This window comes from Phoca vitulina, unplaced genomic scaffold (genome assembly GCF_004348235.1).
Source record: "Phoca vitulina isolate PV1807 unplaced genomic scaffold, GSC_HSeal_1.0 scaffold101, whole genome shotgun sequence".
NCBI lineage: Eukaryota > Metazoa > Chordata > Mammalia > Carnivora > Phocidae > Phoca > Phoca vitulina.
The window spans coordinates 2,092,058-2,106,459 of record NW_022589804.1 but is presented as its reverse complement, the minus strand read 5'-3'; the positions used below and the strand labels follow the sequence as shown (position 1 = coordinate 2,106,459).

The 14,402-nt window shown below is 40.1% G+C and overlaps 1 pseudogene; it reads right to left on the bottom strand.

Moving 5' to 3' along the window:
• Nucleotides 1-2,200: 2,200 nt before the first annotated feature.
• LOC116627773 lies at nt 2,201-2,296 on the bottom strand (annotated as a pseudogene).
• Between the last annotated feature and the right edge of the window lie 12,106 nt (nt 2,297-14,402).

The following is a 14,402-nucleotide window of genomic DNA, read 5'->3' as shown; positions in this document are numbered from 1 at the left end:
ACATGATATTCTATGTGTCATAGTAAATATGACTAGATTTACAATGAGTACACACAAAATATTTACACTTTATTCTTTGGAAAATATTGTATCAACAAATGACAGAAAGGCATGGCAGAAGTATTGTTTTCACTGGTTCATAATGAAAAGGAAATAGATTCCACTTCTAATCTTTGAGAAGTTTGATTAATCCTGTTTTGATAAGCCAAAAGGAAGAACTTTGTGGAAAACTGGGGAATGAACAGTCTTCCAGAGCAGACTTTGCCCCTTGACCTTTAGCTCGTAGGACCAAGGCAATCAGAAGGGACCATCAAGTATAACATGATTTACAAGCTCAATAGGGTGGTTGTAAAAATTAAGTAACTAATACATAGCGTCTCACACATGGTATGCAATTCCAAATGGTAGTTACATTTCCCTCTTAAATATTTAGTAATCCACTCACTCATGCAATATGGAGACCCTACAGTCACTTGTCAGTAGAAAGCCAATATGCTGTATTAGAAAGTGGGCTAGAAGTGCAGGCAGAGGCAAAATTGTGGTGGTCCTCAAAGGGCATGCTTTTTTTTTCTTTTTGTAGACAATGAGGCAATTGAAGGTTTTTAGAAAAGAAATGATAGGAGGTGTTCCATTTTCAATGAATTTATCCAAAATAACTGCCACTATTCCTCTCCCTCCCCTCCCCTCTCTCCTTACATTCTCCACTGGTATTCTATGGTGTAGTGTAATTTTTGTTAAGCTTTTGTTCCCATTAGCTAATTTGATCCCCAAAGCAATATACTGGCACATGCATTATTTTTTTTTTTTTTTTTTTTTAAAGATTTATTTATTTATTTGAGAGAGTGAGAATGAGAGAGAGAGAGTACATGAGAGGGGGGAGGGTTAGAGGGAGAAGCAGGCTCCTCGCCGAGCAGGGAGCCCGATGCGGGACTCGATCCAGGGACTCCAGGATCATGACCTGAGCCGAAGGCAGTCGCTTAACCAACTGAGCCACCCAGGCGCCCCTGGCACATGCATTATTACCATCTGCATTTCACCAGTGAAGAAATAGAGGCTCATATCATCTGACCAAGATTATCTAGCTGGTAAGAGACAGAACTTTTACTTGAACCCAAATCTTAGTGTTCCAAGCCTTGTCTTGTTTCTTCTATACTCCACCACAACAAGAGGAAAATAAAAACCAGTATGGAGCTTGCATGTCATCTACCCCCTGGGGAAACATACAGAACAGCCATAAACACCTTGCTTATTATAAGGCCATAAAAAATAACCATTAGACCTGGAATATTCTTATCCTTAGGTTTTGTTTTGGTACTATTTATTTAGTTATTGTTCTCCAAGTGTATTTCTGATGGCTCTCATTTGATTTACAGACCCACTGAGAAAAGAAGTCATTTCAAACTGTTATTATTTCACAAAATAGCACTGTGTTTTACCAGTGCCAATTTTGCCCCTGGCCCAATGCCTTAAAGAATGTGTTTTCTGGACCCATATCTATTGCAGATAGTGTTCTGAACACTTTAGTATTGTTACTAAATCCTAGTTTGGTTTAGCATTGCTACTAAATCCTGGTTAGTTTTTTATAGGGTTCACTGCACAGAAATGGGGTACATTTTGTTAGCTATAGTTAATAGATTTCAGCCCTTGATTCATGCTTTAAGAACTGCATAAAAGCCTCATGAATTGTGTAGTCTCCTTGCCTCATTTACGGATAAAGACATTGAATGGAATAACGCAGGGTCTGAAGCCAGGTAGTGGCAGAGGTGCAACTCTAACTTAGGTGACCTAGTTCCTTGCTACTGTTGCGACTTTAAGAATGGCCCAGGGGCCAGCAGAATCAATAACACCTGTGAATTGTTAGAGACGCAGCATCTGGGGTCCCATCCCAGACTAAATCAGAATCAAATCTGAACTGTAGCAAGACACCCAGGTGATTTATACACACGTTAAGGTTTATACAAAATTGAGCTTTTGCTTGTGAAGGTATATGTAAGTGTGGATGTGCATGTGTGTGTATGGGCAAGTGGGAAAGGAAGCAGGGAGGGGGGAGAGAGAGGAAGGGAAAGAGAAAGGGAGAGAGAGAATGACTGACTGGGGGAAGTATGGATGGGCTGGAGGTGATGGAATGTCCATGTGATGGCCTTTAAACACTTGACAAATGGGGCTGGCATTCAGAAAGGAGATCTAGGAGAGATACTAATCTACAGGGCTTCTCTTCATAGGTGGTGGATAAAGCATGAAGAAATGAGATCATTTAGTAACGAACTATAGAAATGATCCCTGAAAGTATAGTCTTGAAATGAGATCATTTAGAGAGAGTAGGAAGGAAACACTAATATTTAGAAGCTGGCAGACCCAGCTAAAAAAGCTGTCTAAGAAAGGCCAGGAGTTAGCATGAAGACCTCAGTGTCCTACAGGCAAAGGAGAAGTGTTTCTAATTCTTTGGTTAGTGTTGTCAGATAACAAGATTAGAGAGATGAAACTGAAAATTCTCCTTCATATTTGATAGCTGGTTATTTGGCCTGGGTTCCTAGCTAAGAATTGTGTCCTCCCAATTCCAACACTGGGCAGATGTTTCAAATGTTAACCTCACGCCATTCCTGTCTTTGATGGTAGAACCTTGTGCCAGCTTCATCTGCCATGTTCTGTTGCTCTGCCTCATCTCCCTCCTGCCTCTCTGTCTCTGACTTCCTGACTCTTGACTTGCCGGTAGGTTGCTGGACTCAACTTCTCATCTGGCCCTTTTTCTGCTCCTTTGTGTATTTCCTTTTTCAGAGCACCAGTGCCTCCTAACTTAGGTTTGCTTGGACTAATATCTAATACCAGATTGTTTCTATTCCCCTCAACTCCCAACATTTAGGTTGAAATTATTTGAGCTGTTAAGTCCCTACGAAAAATAACTGGGACACCAAACCTCTCAGTTTAATGTGATGGGAACATCTCCCTTCTTAGAATAAGTAGATTATTATTTAAAATAAGCTTCAGGGAGCAGATGGGATCCTGGGAAGAAGTCCAGATTTGCCCTTGGTACTAATGGCTTAGCTGATGCACCAGGAGGGAAGTATTAAAAAGTTAAGCCACTTACCTCAACACAATTGTCTGTACATAATTTTTAATGTCTTTTTTGGGCATCAGCATGATTCTGCAGAGAAACAGAAAACATTTTACAACTTTTTAAAACAGCTGGTAGATTAAATTCCTAGTTACTAATTATTGAGTTATTGGATAAACTCTCCAGTAGCTGGTTGCCTGCTCTTTTTTAGGTTGGATTGGAGACACTAGCCAAATATAGCCAAATTCAGCCAAATTCATTGAGATTGGCCCCAAACCATACTTCTTTGTCCCAGGCACTGGATGCTTTCACAGATTATTTTGTTTAGTCCTTACAAAAACCATATGGAGTAGGTGTTGTTACCTGCATTTTTTTAGGTGAGTCTCTGCAAAGTTACACAGTGTCAGTGTCAAGGAACAGTATACAAACTCAGTGTGTATTGATTCTGTGTATAACGGGGTAATTTTGAAACTTGGGTCCAAGTCAGTGGGAAAAAAGTTATTATAGAATAAAGGAGTATTTTTTATATTTTCTTTATAAAATATCACAAGCCTATTATATTTCACCAGAGGCAAGGTAGTCCTTCTGTCATTCAAGGAATGAGCTACAGGATGGTGACAAAGGGGGATGTCTGCACTGATGAAAGATCCTGGGGCAGCTGGTCCTCACTCAGCTGTGTACTTCCACTCAGGCCTGGCTGGCCATTTTCTGCACCTGGAATGCTTATCTTCCCTGCTTACCATCTCTCTACATCCACTCACCATCTTCAGTAGTGCCCTTTGTAAAGTCCTCTATGAGGCCACTTAGGTGCTATGAGTCCCAGCTTCTCCATCAAAAATTTGGAAATGATAGAACTAACCCATGAGGGGTGCCTGGGTGGCTCAGGTTAAGTGTCTGCCTTTGGCCAGGTCATGATCCCAGAGTCTTGGGATCGAGCCCTGCATCAGGCTCCCTGCTCAGCGGGAAGCCTGCTTCTCCCTCTCCCTCTGCTGCTCTCCCTGCTTGTGCTCTCTCTCTCTCTGACAAATAAATTAATAAATAATCTAAAAAAAAGTAACCCATGAAATCATTTGGTGTTTAAACCACATAAGGGCATAATATACACGGTAATTTTGATAAAGAGTAATGGGAAAATGTGAAACACTGGGGACAGCTATTGGCCCACCTGAAAACTAGTCAAAAATAGAAATTCTGGTTTATTGAATTTAAAAAAATGGTGTTAGGTAGATTCAGTGACCAAAAATGAAAAAAAAAAAAAGTGGCCAAAACTAGAGAACACATTTGATTTTTGAAGGAAATGTAGAAAAACCTGTTTAAAATAATTTTAAAATGGCTAACGGGCCCACCGAGTTTCATAGTCTCATTTGTGTGGAAACTGCTTTTAAGTGTAAATGACACAACTCGGTAGTGAGAGATATTGGAACATTCAAGGCTACCTTGCTGTAGTTTAGATATTACTATCTGTTCTCTTTATGCTCTTATAGCAGTTATCTGATATTTCTCTTGAAGCAGTGATTAAAATAAGCATTTTATCAGAATGCCTATACCTGACTCTTTCCATAATTATGACTCAACTTAATAAATATTTGGTGCCTTATAAATATAGTCCATGGTTATTAGGCACAGTGTAGACCCAGAAAATTCACACAGAATTTGTCTTTATCATGAGTTCCGTTTCAAATGTAAGTCTTGGGGAACTTGGGTGGCTCAGTCAGTTGTGTCTGACTCTTGGTTCAGCTCAGGGCATGATCTCATGGGTTTGTTGGATCCAGCCCCACATTGGCATTGGGCTGCATGCTCAGTGGGGGGTCTTCTTGAGGATTCTCTCCCTCTGTACCTCCCCCCATGTACACTCTCTCTCTCTAAACAATACATAAATAAATCTTAAAATATTAAGTCTTATGAGGGCAGACAGTTTTATTCAGAATTTGCATATGTAGCCAAGGCAGGGAGCACTGATTTCAGAGGCCAGAAAGAGTATAAGTAATTTTAGGTTGCTTAGAGACTCTGTGTTACAGCATAAGTCAGAAATTAGGCAAGGGTGGGAGCATGTATTCTTGAATGTGCTATATCCTGTATGGAGAAGCCTGCCAGCACAGGATGGGTGGTGGGTGGAGATTTAAGTCTTCTCTGGGGTCATGGTAGACTTTGGCTTTAATTGCTTTTAAGCTAGGTGAAAGTTTTTGTGGCTTTCTCATTGTGTAGAATGAGAATGGACAGAATAATCACTGGACAAAATAACAAGCAGGAAATGCAGAAAATCTTAGTGAAATAACGGCAACTAGGCTCATGGGTGGCTCAGTGGGTTATGAGTCCAACTGTTGGTTTTGGGTCAGGTCATGATCTCAGCGTCCTGGGATTGAGCCCCGCATCAGGCTCTGCACTCAGCGAGGAATCTGCTTGAAATCCTCTCCCTCTGCCCCTCTCCCCACTTGTGCACATGAGCTCTCTCTCTCAAATAAATAAATCTTAAAAAAAATAAAGGCAATGGGGTGTTTAGTGGGAAGATGGAAGAGGAACAGCTGGTAAAAGGGAAAGGCTTGGAGAAGTGATACACAGGGTGTTTCCTCTGTAAATTGTGCAACTTGGTTGGAAGGGTGTTCTTGCTGAGCACCCTCTGTGGCTAAGGTGGTTAAAAATGGTCAGCTTTACTGACCTGTCTCCTATTTGGTGTGTGATGGGACAGTTGGCATCGTTCCCCTTAACCTTGATGGTGCTGAGGGTTGCAGACCCAGGGTGGGCCTTGGACTCTTCTGGAATGACAGGCACAGTCAGGTACTCATGCTCGAGCATCAGTTTCAAGGCCACTAAAAAGAGAATAGTCAGAAGTAAGAAGATAAGATTAGAGGCTCAACTCCCTCATTAATTACATATGTGATCTTGGGGAAATGCTGAGTTCAGCATCCTAGTTACTGAAATGGACTGGAGAATACTTTATCTACCTGATGTAAGGATCAAATGAGATGATTTCTATGAAAGTGTCCTATAAATAACAAATTGTCCTATGAAGTTTGCTATCTCTATTTGTGAACAAGTAGGTATCATTCACTGTAGGGTAGTGTGTGGGGTAAGGGTGTTTCATTACAAATTATATTTCTTTTAAAGTATGAAATCATGTCCACTGGTAAATAATAAATCCATTTTAAAACATTTTCTTTTAAATGACCCTACACTGTGTCCCAAAGTCTTGTCCAAGTGTGGTCTCAGCAGGATTCTTTGCAAAAAGTTTGGACCGATTTGTCAGAGCTGCATCATATTTCTATTCTGTTGGAGTATAATTTATCTTTATATATTCCCACATCTTTCTTGGTTTTATTCAAGTTGGTCAACTATTAAAAATGGGCTTCTCTGAGATTACTCCTTAAAGACCTATCAAAGAAGAGCAGAAGAACATCACAGAGCAAACATTAGACACTGAGGTAGAGGACAATGAGCTTTCTTCCCTAGGTTTCTGGTTGTCTCTGGTGGGCCAATTAAAAGCTGATCAAAGCAATAAGAAAGAAAAATAGAGGTAGAAGAGGGAGAGCTGAGGGAGGGGGTGTTTAGGTAGCTCTTAGTCATAAATTTACCTAGAACATTTTGGTTACATTTGGGAGTTCTTCTAAACAAGGCACTTAAAATGGAGAGCTTGAGAAAGCTCAGAAAGAAGTTCATTGCAGTAATACAGAATGGAAATGCCTGACTTAGTAAAGTGAGAAATTTCTGGTGCATCAGGTAACTGAATATGAAATCTTCAAGAAGCTATAAAGACTGATTTAATTGTGCCTCTAGTGTTATGGGAAATAACTTACTGATGCAGCAGGTTTTATAACTTGAGCTGATTCTACAAGCTGGCTCTAAAATGTTAGAAACCAGACAAGAGTGTGAAGACTAATTAATAAGCTAGACGGATCCCTAAGGTGTTGTCTGGGTCTATGCAGAGTTGCCAGGGAAGTTTGAAAATGTGTGAAGTTCTTGGACTTACTGGTCATTAAAGTATCACAAGTATTCTGTCCAAGTCAGCTTTGCATTTGCATGAGAAAGCCAGATCAATTGGAACAGGTTTGCTCCCCTCATTTTGCCTCCTCTACTTGTTTCTTGATTGGCAGGTGGACAGATGTGTGAATGTGAATACATAAACCACTCTGACAGCTACTGTAAAGAAAGAGTTGCTTATGATGATAAAATATTTGTAGTGAGAAAGCTTCTGTGCCTGTGTGATATAGCAGGTGGCTATATAATGTACGTACTATGGCTGGTGTGTTAGCTAACAAAAACCATGTGCTCGTATGGCATAGGATTATATGCAATTGATTTTTAAATGTTCTAATAGGAAATACTTCCAGACAAGCTTCAGTTAAGGATGCATATGGGAATACTCTTAATAACTGTAAAAGTCTTAGCTTTAATAGATCCAAATATGTCGGGCCCTGGGACAGGGCAGAAGGGCTCAGTGGCTGTTCCTGAGTCTTAGTTCCCAATGCTTGAACACAGGCTTTTGGCTAGTGACAGCTGCTGTGTAAGCAGAGCATCCAAGATACTCTCAAATCTGTCATTTGAGAATAAGAGTACTAATAATAGTAATAACTAAAGTAATAAAATCTCCTCTCTTGATAATGTACAACTGAGTTGCTGCTTCCTGAATCCCTCTTCTTTTTGTGTGTGTGTGTTGATTTGTGTTTTTTTTAAATTTTTTATTGTTATGTTAATCACCATACATTACATCATTAGTTTTTGATGTAGTGTTCCATGATTCATTGTTTGTGTATAACACCCAGTGCTCCATGCAGAGCATGCCCTCTTTATTATTTTTAATTTTTTTAATTTTTTAAATTTTATTATGTTAGTCACCATACAATACATCATTAGTTTTTGATGTGGTGATCCACGATCCATTGTTTTCGTATAACACCCAGTGCTCCATGCAGTATGTGCCCTCCTTAATACCCATCACCGGGCTAACCAATCCCCCCTCCCCTCTCCCCTCTAAAACCCTGTTTGTTTCTCAGAGTTCATAGTCTCTCATGGTTCATTCCTCCCTCCAATCCCCCCCCCCATTTTTCCCTTCCTTCTCCCAGTGTCCTCCATGCTATTCCTTACATTCCACAAATAAGTGAAACCATATGATAATTGACTTTCTCTGCTTGGCTTATTTCACTTAGCATAATCTCCTCCAGTCCCATCCATGTTGATGTAAAAGTTGGGTATTCATCCTTTCTGATGGCTGAGTAATATTCCATTGTATATATGGACCACATCTTCTTTATCCATTCATCTGTTGAGGGGCATCTCAGCTCTTTCCACAGTTTGGCTATTGCAGACATTGCTGCTATGAACGTTGGGGTGCATATGGCCCTTTTTTTCACTACATCTGTGTCTTTGGGGTAAATACCCAGGAGTGCAATTGCTGGGTCATAGGGTAGCTCTATTTTTAAATTTTTGAGGCACCTCCACACTGTTTTCCAAAGTGGCTGTACCAACTTGCATTCCCACCAACAGTGTAAGAGGGTTCCCCTTTCTCCACAACCTCTCCAACATTTGTTGTTTCTTGACCTGTCCATTTTTGCCATTCTAACTGGTGTAAGGTGATATCTCAATGTGGCTTTGATTTGAATTTCCCTGATGGCTAATGATGATGAATATTTTTTCATGTGTCTGTTAGCCATTTGTATGTCTTCTTCAGAGAAGTGTCTTTTCATATCTTCTGCCCACTTTTTGACTTGATTATTTGTTTTTTCGGTGTTGAGTTTGAGAAGTTCTTTATAGATCTTGGAAATCAGTGCTTTGTCTGTAGTGTCATTTGCAAATATCTTCTCCCATTCTGTGGCTTGCCTCTTTGTTTTGTTGACTGTTTCCTTTGCTGTGCAGAAGCTTTTTATCTTGATGAAGTCCCAAAAGTTCATTTTTGCTTTTGTTTCACTAGCTTTTGGAGATGTATCTTGAAAGAAGTTGCTGTGGGCGATGTCAAAGAGGTTACTGCCTATGTTCTCCTCTAGGATTTTGATGGATTCCTGTCTCACATTGAGGTCTTTCATCCACTTTGAGTTTCTTTGTGAATGGTGTTAGAGAATGGTCCAGTTTCATTCTTCTGCATGTGGCGTGCCCTCTTTAATACCCATCACCAGGCTAACCCATCCTCCCAACCCCCTCCCCTCTAGAACCCTCAGTTTGTTTTTCAGAGTCCATCGTCTCTCATGGTTCATCTCCCCCTCCGATTTCCCCCCTTCATTCCTCCCCTCCTGCTATCTTCTTCTTCCTTTTTTTTAACATGTATTATTTGTTTCAGAGGTACAGATCTGTGATTCAACAGTCTTGCACAATTCACAGTGCTCACCATAGCATATACCCTCCCCAATGTCTATCACCCAGCCAACCCATCCCTCCCACCCCCCACCACTCCAGCAACCCTCAGTTTGTTTCCTGAGATTAAGAATTCCTCATATCAGTGAGGTCATATGATACATGTCTTTCTCTGTTTGACTTATTTCGCTCAGCATAACACCCTCCAGTTGCATCCACGTCGTTGCAAATAGCAAGATCTCATTCTTTTTGATGGCTGCGTAATCTGAATCCCTCTTCTAAGATGAAACTGAAAGTTCAGAGCACTGACCTTTCAGCTCTGCTGTAAGCTATGCGCTTTCACTCCCAGTGCCTCTACACACACCGTTCCTCCTTTCTTCCTCATGTGAGCCCCTTTTTAGACCCCAGAAGTGAACTTATGTCATTCTGTGTGTCCAGAAACCTCAAATATGCCTTCTGTTCTTGAGGCATTCTCTACTTCCCCATGTCTCAAATTCAGATAATGGGCTTTCCCACTTTCTCTTGGATGCAACCCAGGCTCCGCCAGTCAAATGCACTTACACCAGACTCAGAATTGGCAACTAGAGCTTCTGTGGAGATAGCAGGTGCATCCAGTTCCAGAAGCAGCAGTTGATCAAGTCGTGGGGCCAAGGACTGGATCCCTGCTCAGAGGGGGCAGCAACAGTGTCTCCACTGGAGCAGTTCCATGATGAGATTTGGGGTGTTATTCCTGGCTGCATAGTCTCAGAAAATCTGTGAGCTTTCCTCTGATAAATTTATTTGCTGCTAAAAATAGCCAAATACACTTTGTTATTTGCTGCTAAGGACCCTGTGTGATATGCTCAAAATTCAGCGCACAGAACTCACCTCTGTGAAGCTGTTCCTGTCTCTTCTAGAATGAGTTTATTCTCCATCTCCATCCCCCTGACTCCCTGGGGGCCCCTGTAGCTTCATTCAGTACAGGACAGGATCGTCGCTTTTCTGAGGGTCTGTGCTCCCCTCTCCCCTTCTCCCCGGCATAGCACCTAATGCATGGTCGTCCCTCTGTAAATGTGTATGAGTGACGTCATGGTCCCATCCCGATCTTACTGTCTTGTTGGGAGATGATCCGTAGTGCTCTGCAAATCATCTTGCACACTGCTTGCATGTGTGACTGTGAAGGAACCTTCCAGGAAACGTGCCTCATGCCTTGATGAGCACTTCTTGTTTAGAAGTCACACCTGGTCTGACTGATACTAGGTTCTCTCTTGGTCCTCAGTGGTGCTTGCTCACACTTCATTTGTTTCTTTACTTTTACTGCTTCCAGATTGGCCAGCTGCAGTACTCCCCCTGGTAACTGCCTGAATGAACTTGTTGAACCTGTGGTGTCTATTATGTTTTTTTCTGTGTCTGTTTTTACTGGTAGTAGCAACATGGTGTCAGCTGAGGCCTAGGATGTTGAAGTAAAGAGATGAGTATTTTTAACCTCATCTTGCTGATTCCCCCACGTGCCCTCACATGCAGGTGTAAGATTGCTGCCCGGTCTGTAAGCAGCCTTGCAAGCATCTCCTTGGTTTCCTAATCTCTCTGAAGGCACAGGGACTTCATTCACTACTGTACCTTGTTCTGTAATGATATCACACCTTTTTGTGGGGTACAAGATCCACTGTCTCCATCATCTACCCAGAGTCAACCCTACTTCCTTACCTCATGAACATCTTTTTAAAAAAAAATCTTTTCTCCCTTTTGGCAACTTTATACCATAACAATAGTTTCATATACTTAGGAGCAAAAAAAAAAAAAAAAAATCAAGGAGGGGGATGCATCTGTGTTTAACCAAAGGCCTCTGTAAAAAGCTGTGATCCTTTCCTCATTGTTTAAATCTGTCTGAAATCTTGGCAGTCCAAGAGTCACCAAAAAGGGGAAGCAGGGGTAGCATCCAGAGGAAATGGTGCAGTTTCACCTCACTGTCCTCTCTTAATTTCAAGGTGAAACACAAAGGGACCATGAAAAGGTGGAAAGAAAATGAGACACTTCAAGCCTGTTCTATTTTTGCTTCCTGAACTCAATATATCTTCAGACTGGAAGGCAGAAGCCAAGTGTTAGCATGGTATTATCCTGGGGAAGTGTGACAGTGGAGGTCAGGCAGTAAAAGGGCACTAAAGTATGCATATTGTATGAGGGATTAATTACCAGGAGCATGTGAAAAGAATTATGGCAGTTAATATCCAGAGCCGGAGCAAAGACTGACATGGGAAAATTGTTACATATCTGCAAACGTAGGAGGGTTCTAAGGCAATGTATTAAAAAAGAGATTAGCTTTTTTCTTCATAAATAATAGAAGATGTGTTGGGGGAAAATCACCAGAGAGGAGCTGCATTGTATAGTTTAAGTATTTTCAAGTTTAAATTCTGAACAGTGTTCATCGTGATTGAGACTCTGTTTAAAAAAATAATAATAATGGGGGAGGGGCCCCCTGTGGTGTTTCCTGATTTTGTGGCACACCTTTCAATCAAGCTCGCTTATTTTGTAAATCTGTAGCTATCATGCTGGATAGTGAAGATCCAAGTTTATCATCCAGAGCCCGAGGCACTATTAGATCCTAAGCAGTAAATGGGAATTCAATTATGTTCTCTCTATCCTATTTACTAAAGCAGAAAATTGGAATCATTAGTCTTTGAACAGCATTTCTTACTTGTGGCTAGGGAGAGGGCAGCGTCCTTTCTTTCCCCAGGAGAACGTATCACTCTTCCAGGGGGTATATGAAAATATGTATTTAACATTATACAAATTTTAAAATTGAAATGTCACAAAAAGCCATTATTTTTGTAATGTAAACTACATCAGAAGGGCTAAAGGAAACTTCTTGACTGATGAGAGCATATAGAAAATAAAATTTCCTCTGTCTCTCAGTGATTCCTTTGTAAACAGAGGAGCAGAAGCTCCAGGGAAGTGGAGATTTTTACGTTCATCAAGAAAGATAATCATTTAAAAAACATTGAGAAGCATGATTCTAGAATAGGGTGATATACAAGTCGCATAACAAAGATCCCATGCTTATCATTCACTTAACTGGAAAATTCAATCTAATAGAGACTTCCGGGCCATCATTTTGATTAACAGAAGACCAATTGTTACCATTTTGATGTGTGTGTGTGTGTGTGCATTTTATATATATATATGTGTATGTATATATATATATGTATATTATTATTTCTTTGCATTAACTGTTCTTGGTAGCATATAGACCTGACCTTCATGTAATGGTTTCTTTAAAGCCAGAGGGGTTCTTTATGGCACTGTGGAGTTCCTTTGTTGGAGGCAGTTTGCTGGTACAGAAGAAAGAGGAATTATTGAGAACAGATGTCTCTTTTGATTTGATTCTTAGCAAAATGGGGTAATAGAGTGCCCACTAATGCATGGAATTTGTTACAACTCTTCTCTTGCTTTGCTTGGAGGAAACACGCAAGTAAGAAATGTCTTTTCTTTCATCTTTTCATTTCTCACTAAGCTTGTTAGGAGAAGAAATGACATTAAGGAATTCTGTGTGTTAAATTTGCTCCTGCTTCCAAATCTAGCTCTGTTAGAGTTAAAAAACCATTACAGGAATCTGAGAAAAGGAAGAAAAGGATGTTAAGCCATGTAATTATCAGATAGCTTGAAAAATAGTGGTTTCAAGTATATTTTCCTTAAAACTCCAAGATCTCATGCCAAAATTAAAATGTAGAATCCCTAATACATGGTTAATTCTTCAAGATTTTTTTTATTAGCTGAGTTTGCAGGCACCATGTTATAGTAGCTTAAGAATCATATTTTTCTCTTTTGCCTTTTTTTTTTTTTTACATTTCAAGAGTGTGCTTTTAGTAAAAATACTAAATGTCCTTTTGATGATTAGATTTGCTGTATTTGGCAGAACTGGGTCCTCTGATATGCATGTAGAACCATATGGAATCCTCCATTAAATGTAGCAGGGACCCTGTGCTTAGGCAGGCTCTGTGCTCGTTGTTGGGTTTTTGAACATAGAGAGGATTGGGAGAGATACAGAAGAGGACAAAGATACCAATAAAGAAATTAATGATCTGGATTCCAATGTTGAGGCCAAAAATTATGTGGCATATATACTTGGAAGAGAACAAGAGGCTCAAGTCACCATATGAGGATCTGGACCAATATTTGTCCAGTCCAATAGTATGCTGAAAGATGCTAATAACTTTTTCATGAAAAATGGCCACTTTCATGAATAGTTAAGCTATTGTTAACCATCCTGGCCTAGAAATGGCTTCTAGGAATATTCCTAACACTTGCTATGCCAGGCATAATGACATCAAGACGCAGAGCTAGATGTCACATCACAGTGTGAATGTGTCCTTTTGTATCTGGCCCTGGAATTGTATGGGCAGAGCTTACTGGAAGGACCTGGAAGCTTATCTGTGGAATGTTCTTTTCATCATCAGACATGTAACATTGTAAGTAGAGAATTCAGTTCACACAGATGCCTACTCAAAACCATCAATAATAATAAAAAAATCAATATTTGATCACCCATGCTAGAAAAAGGGCTCTTTCCATTTTTTCCTACAAAGAATGATACTGCAAAATTGTTGTAATATGAAGAGGCAGTCAGAGTAACCAGCAAAAAAATGTATGAAGGAAGTATTATAGAAATGGATTAGGCAGCAACTTAGTAAATATATGCCATTTTTTCTGACTTTGGTGATGTTTGTGTTTTTGTCAACTTAAAATTACAATTTATTAGAATTTCCTTTTTTTAGCCTAAATCTGTATTGAATTTTATACCTCTTTCCTATTTATTATTTTTCTTCAAAATGGCCCCTTAAACTGTATAAGATTCCCATCTCCCCAAACCTGGATTTGCAACTGTGAATCTGCGGTTTTACTTTATAATGAATAATCCCAGACTTTTTGTCTTTTAGATATGTGTGCAGAGTTTTGAAACACACCCTGAGGAAGCATTTCTCAAGTGTCTGTGGACAGCTTTATCTGTTGTGTTAGCATGCTCATTGTCCGTACAATTTTCCATTAGTTAGTCTGGGTGGATTTGGGCTCTGACAGGGCTCATGATTAAGTAGCT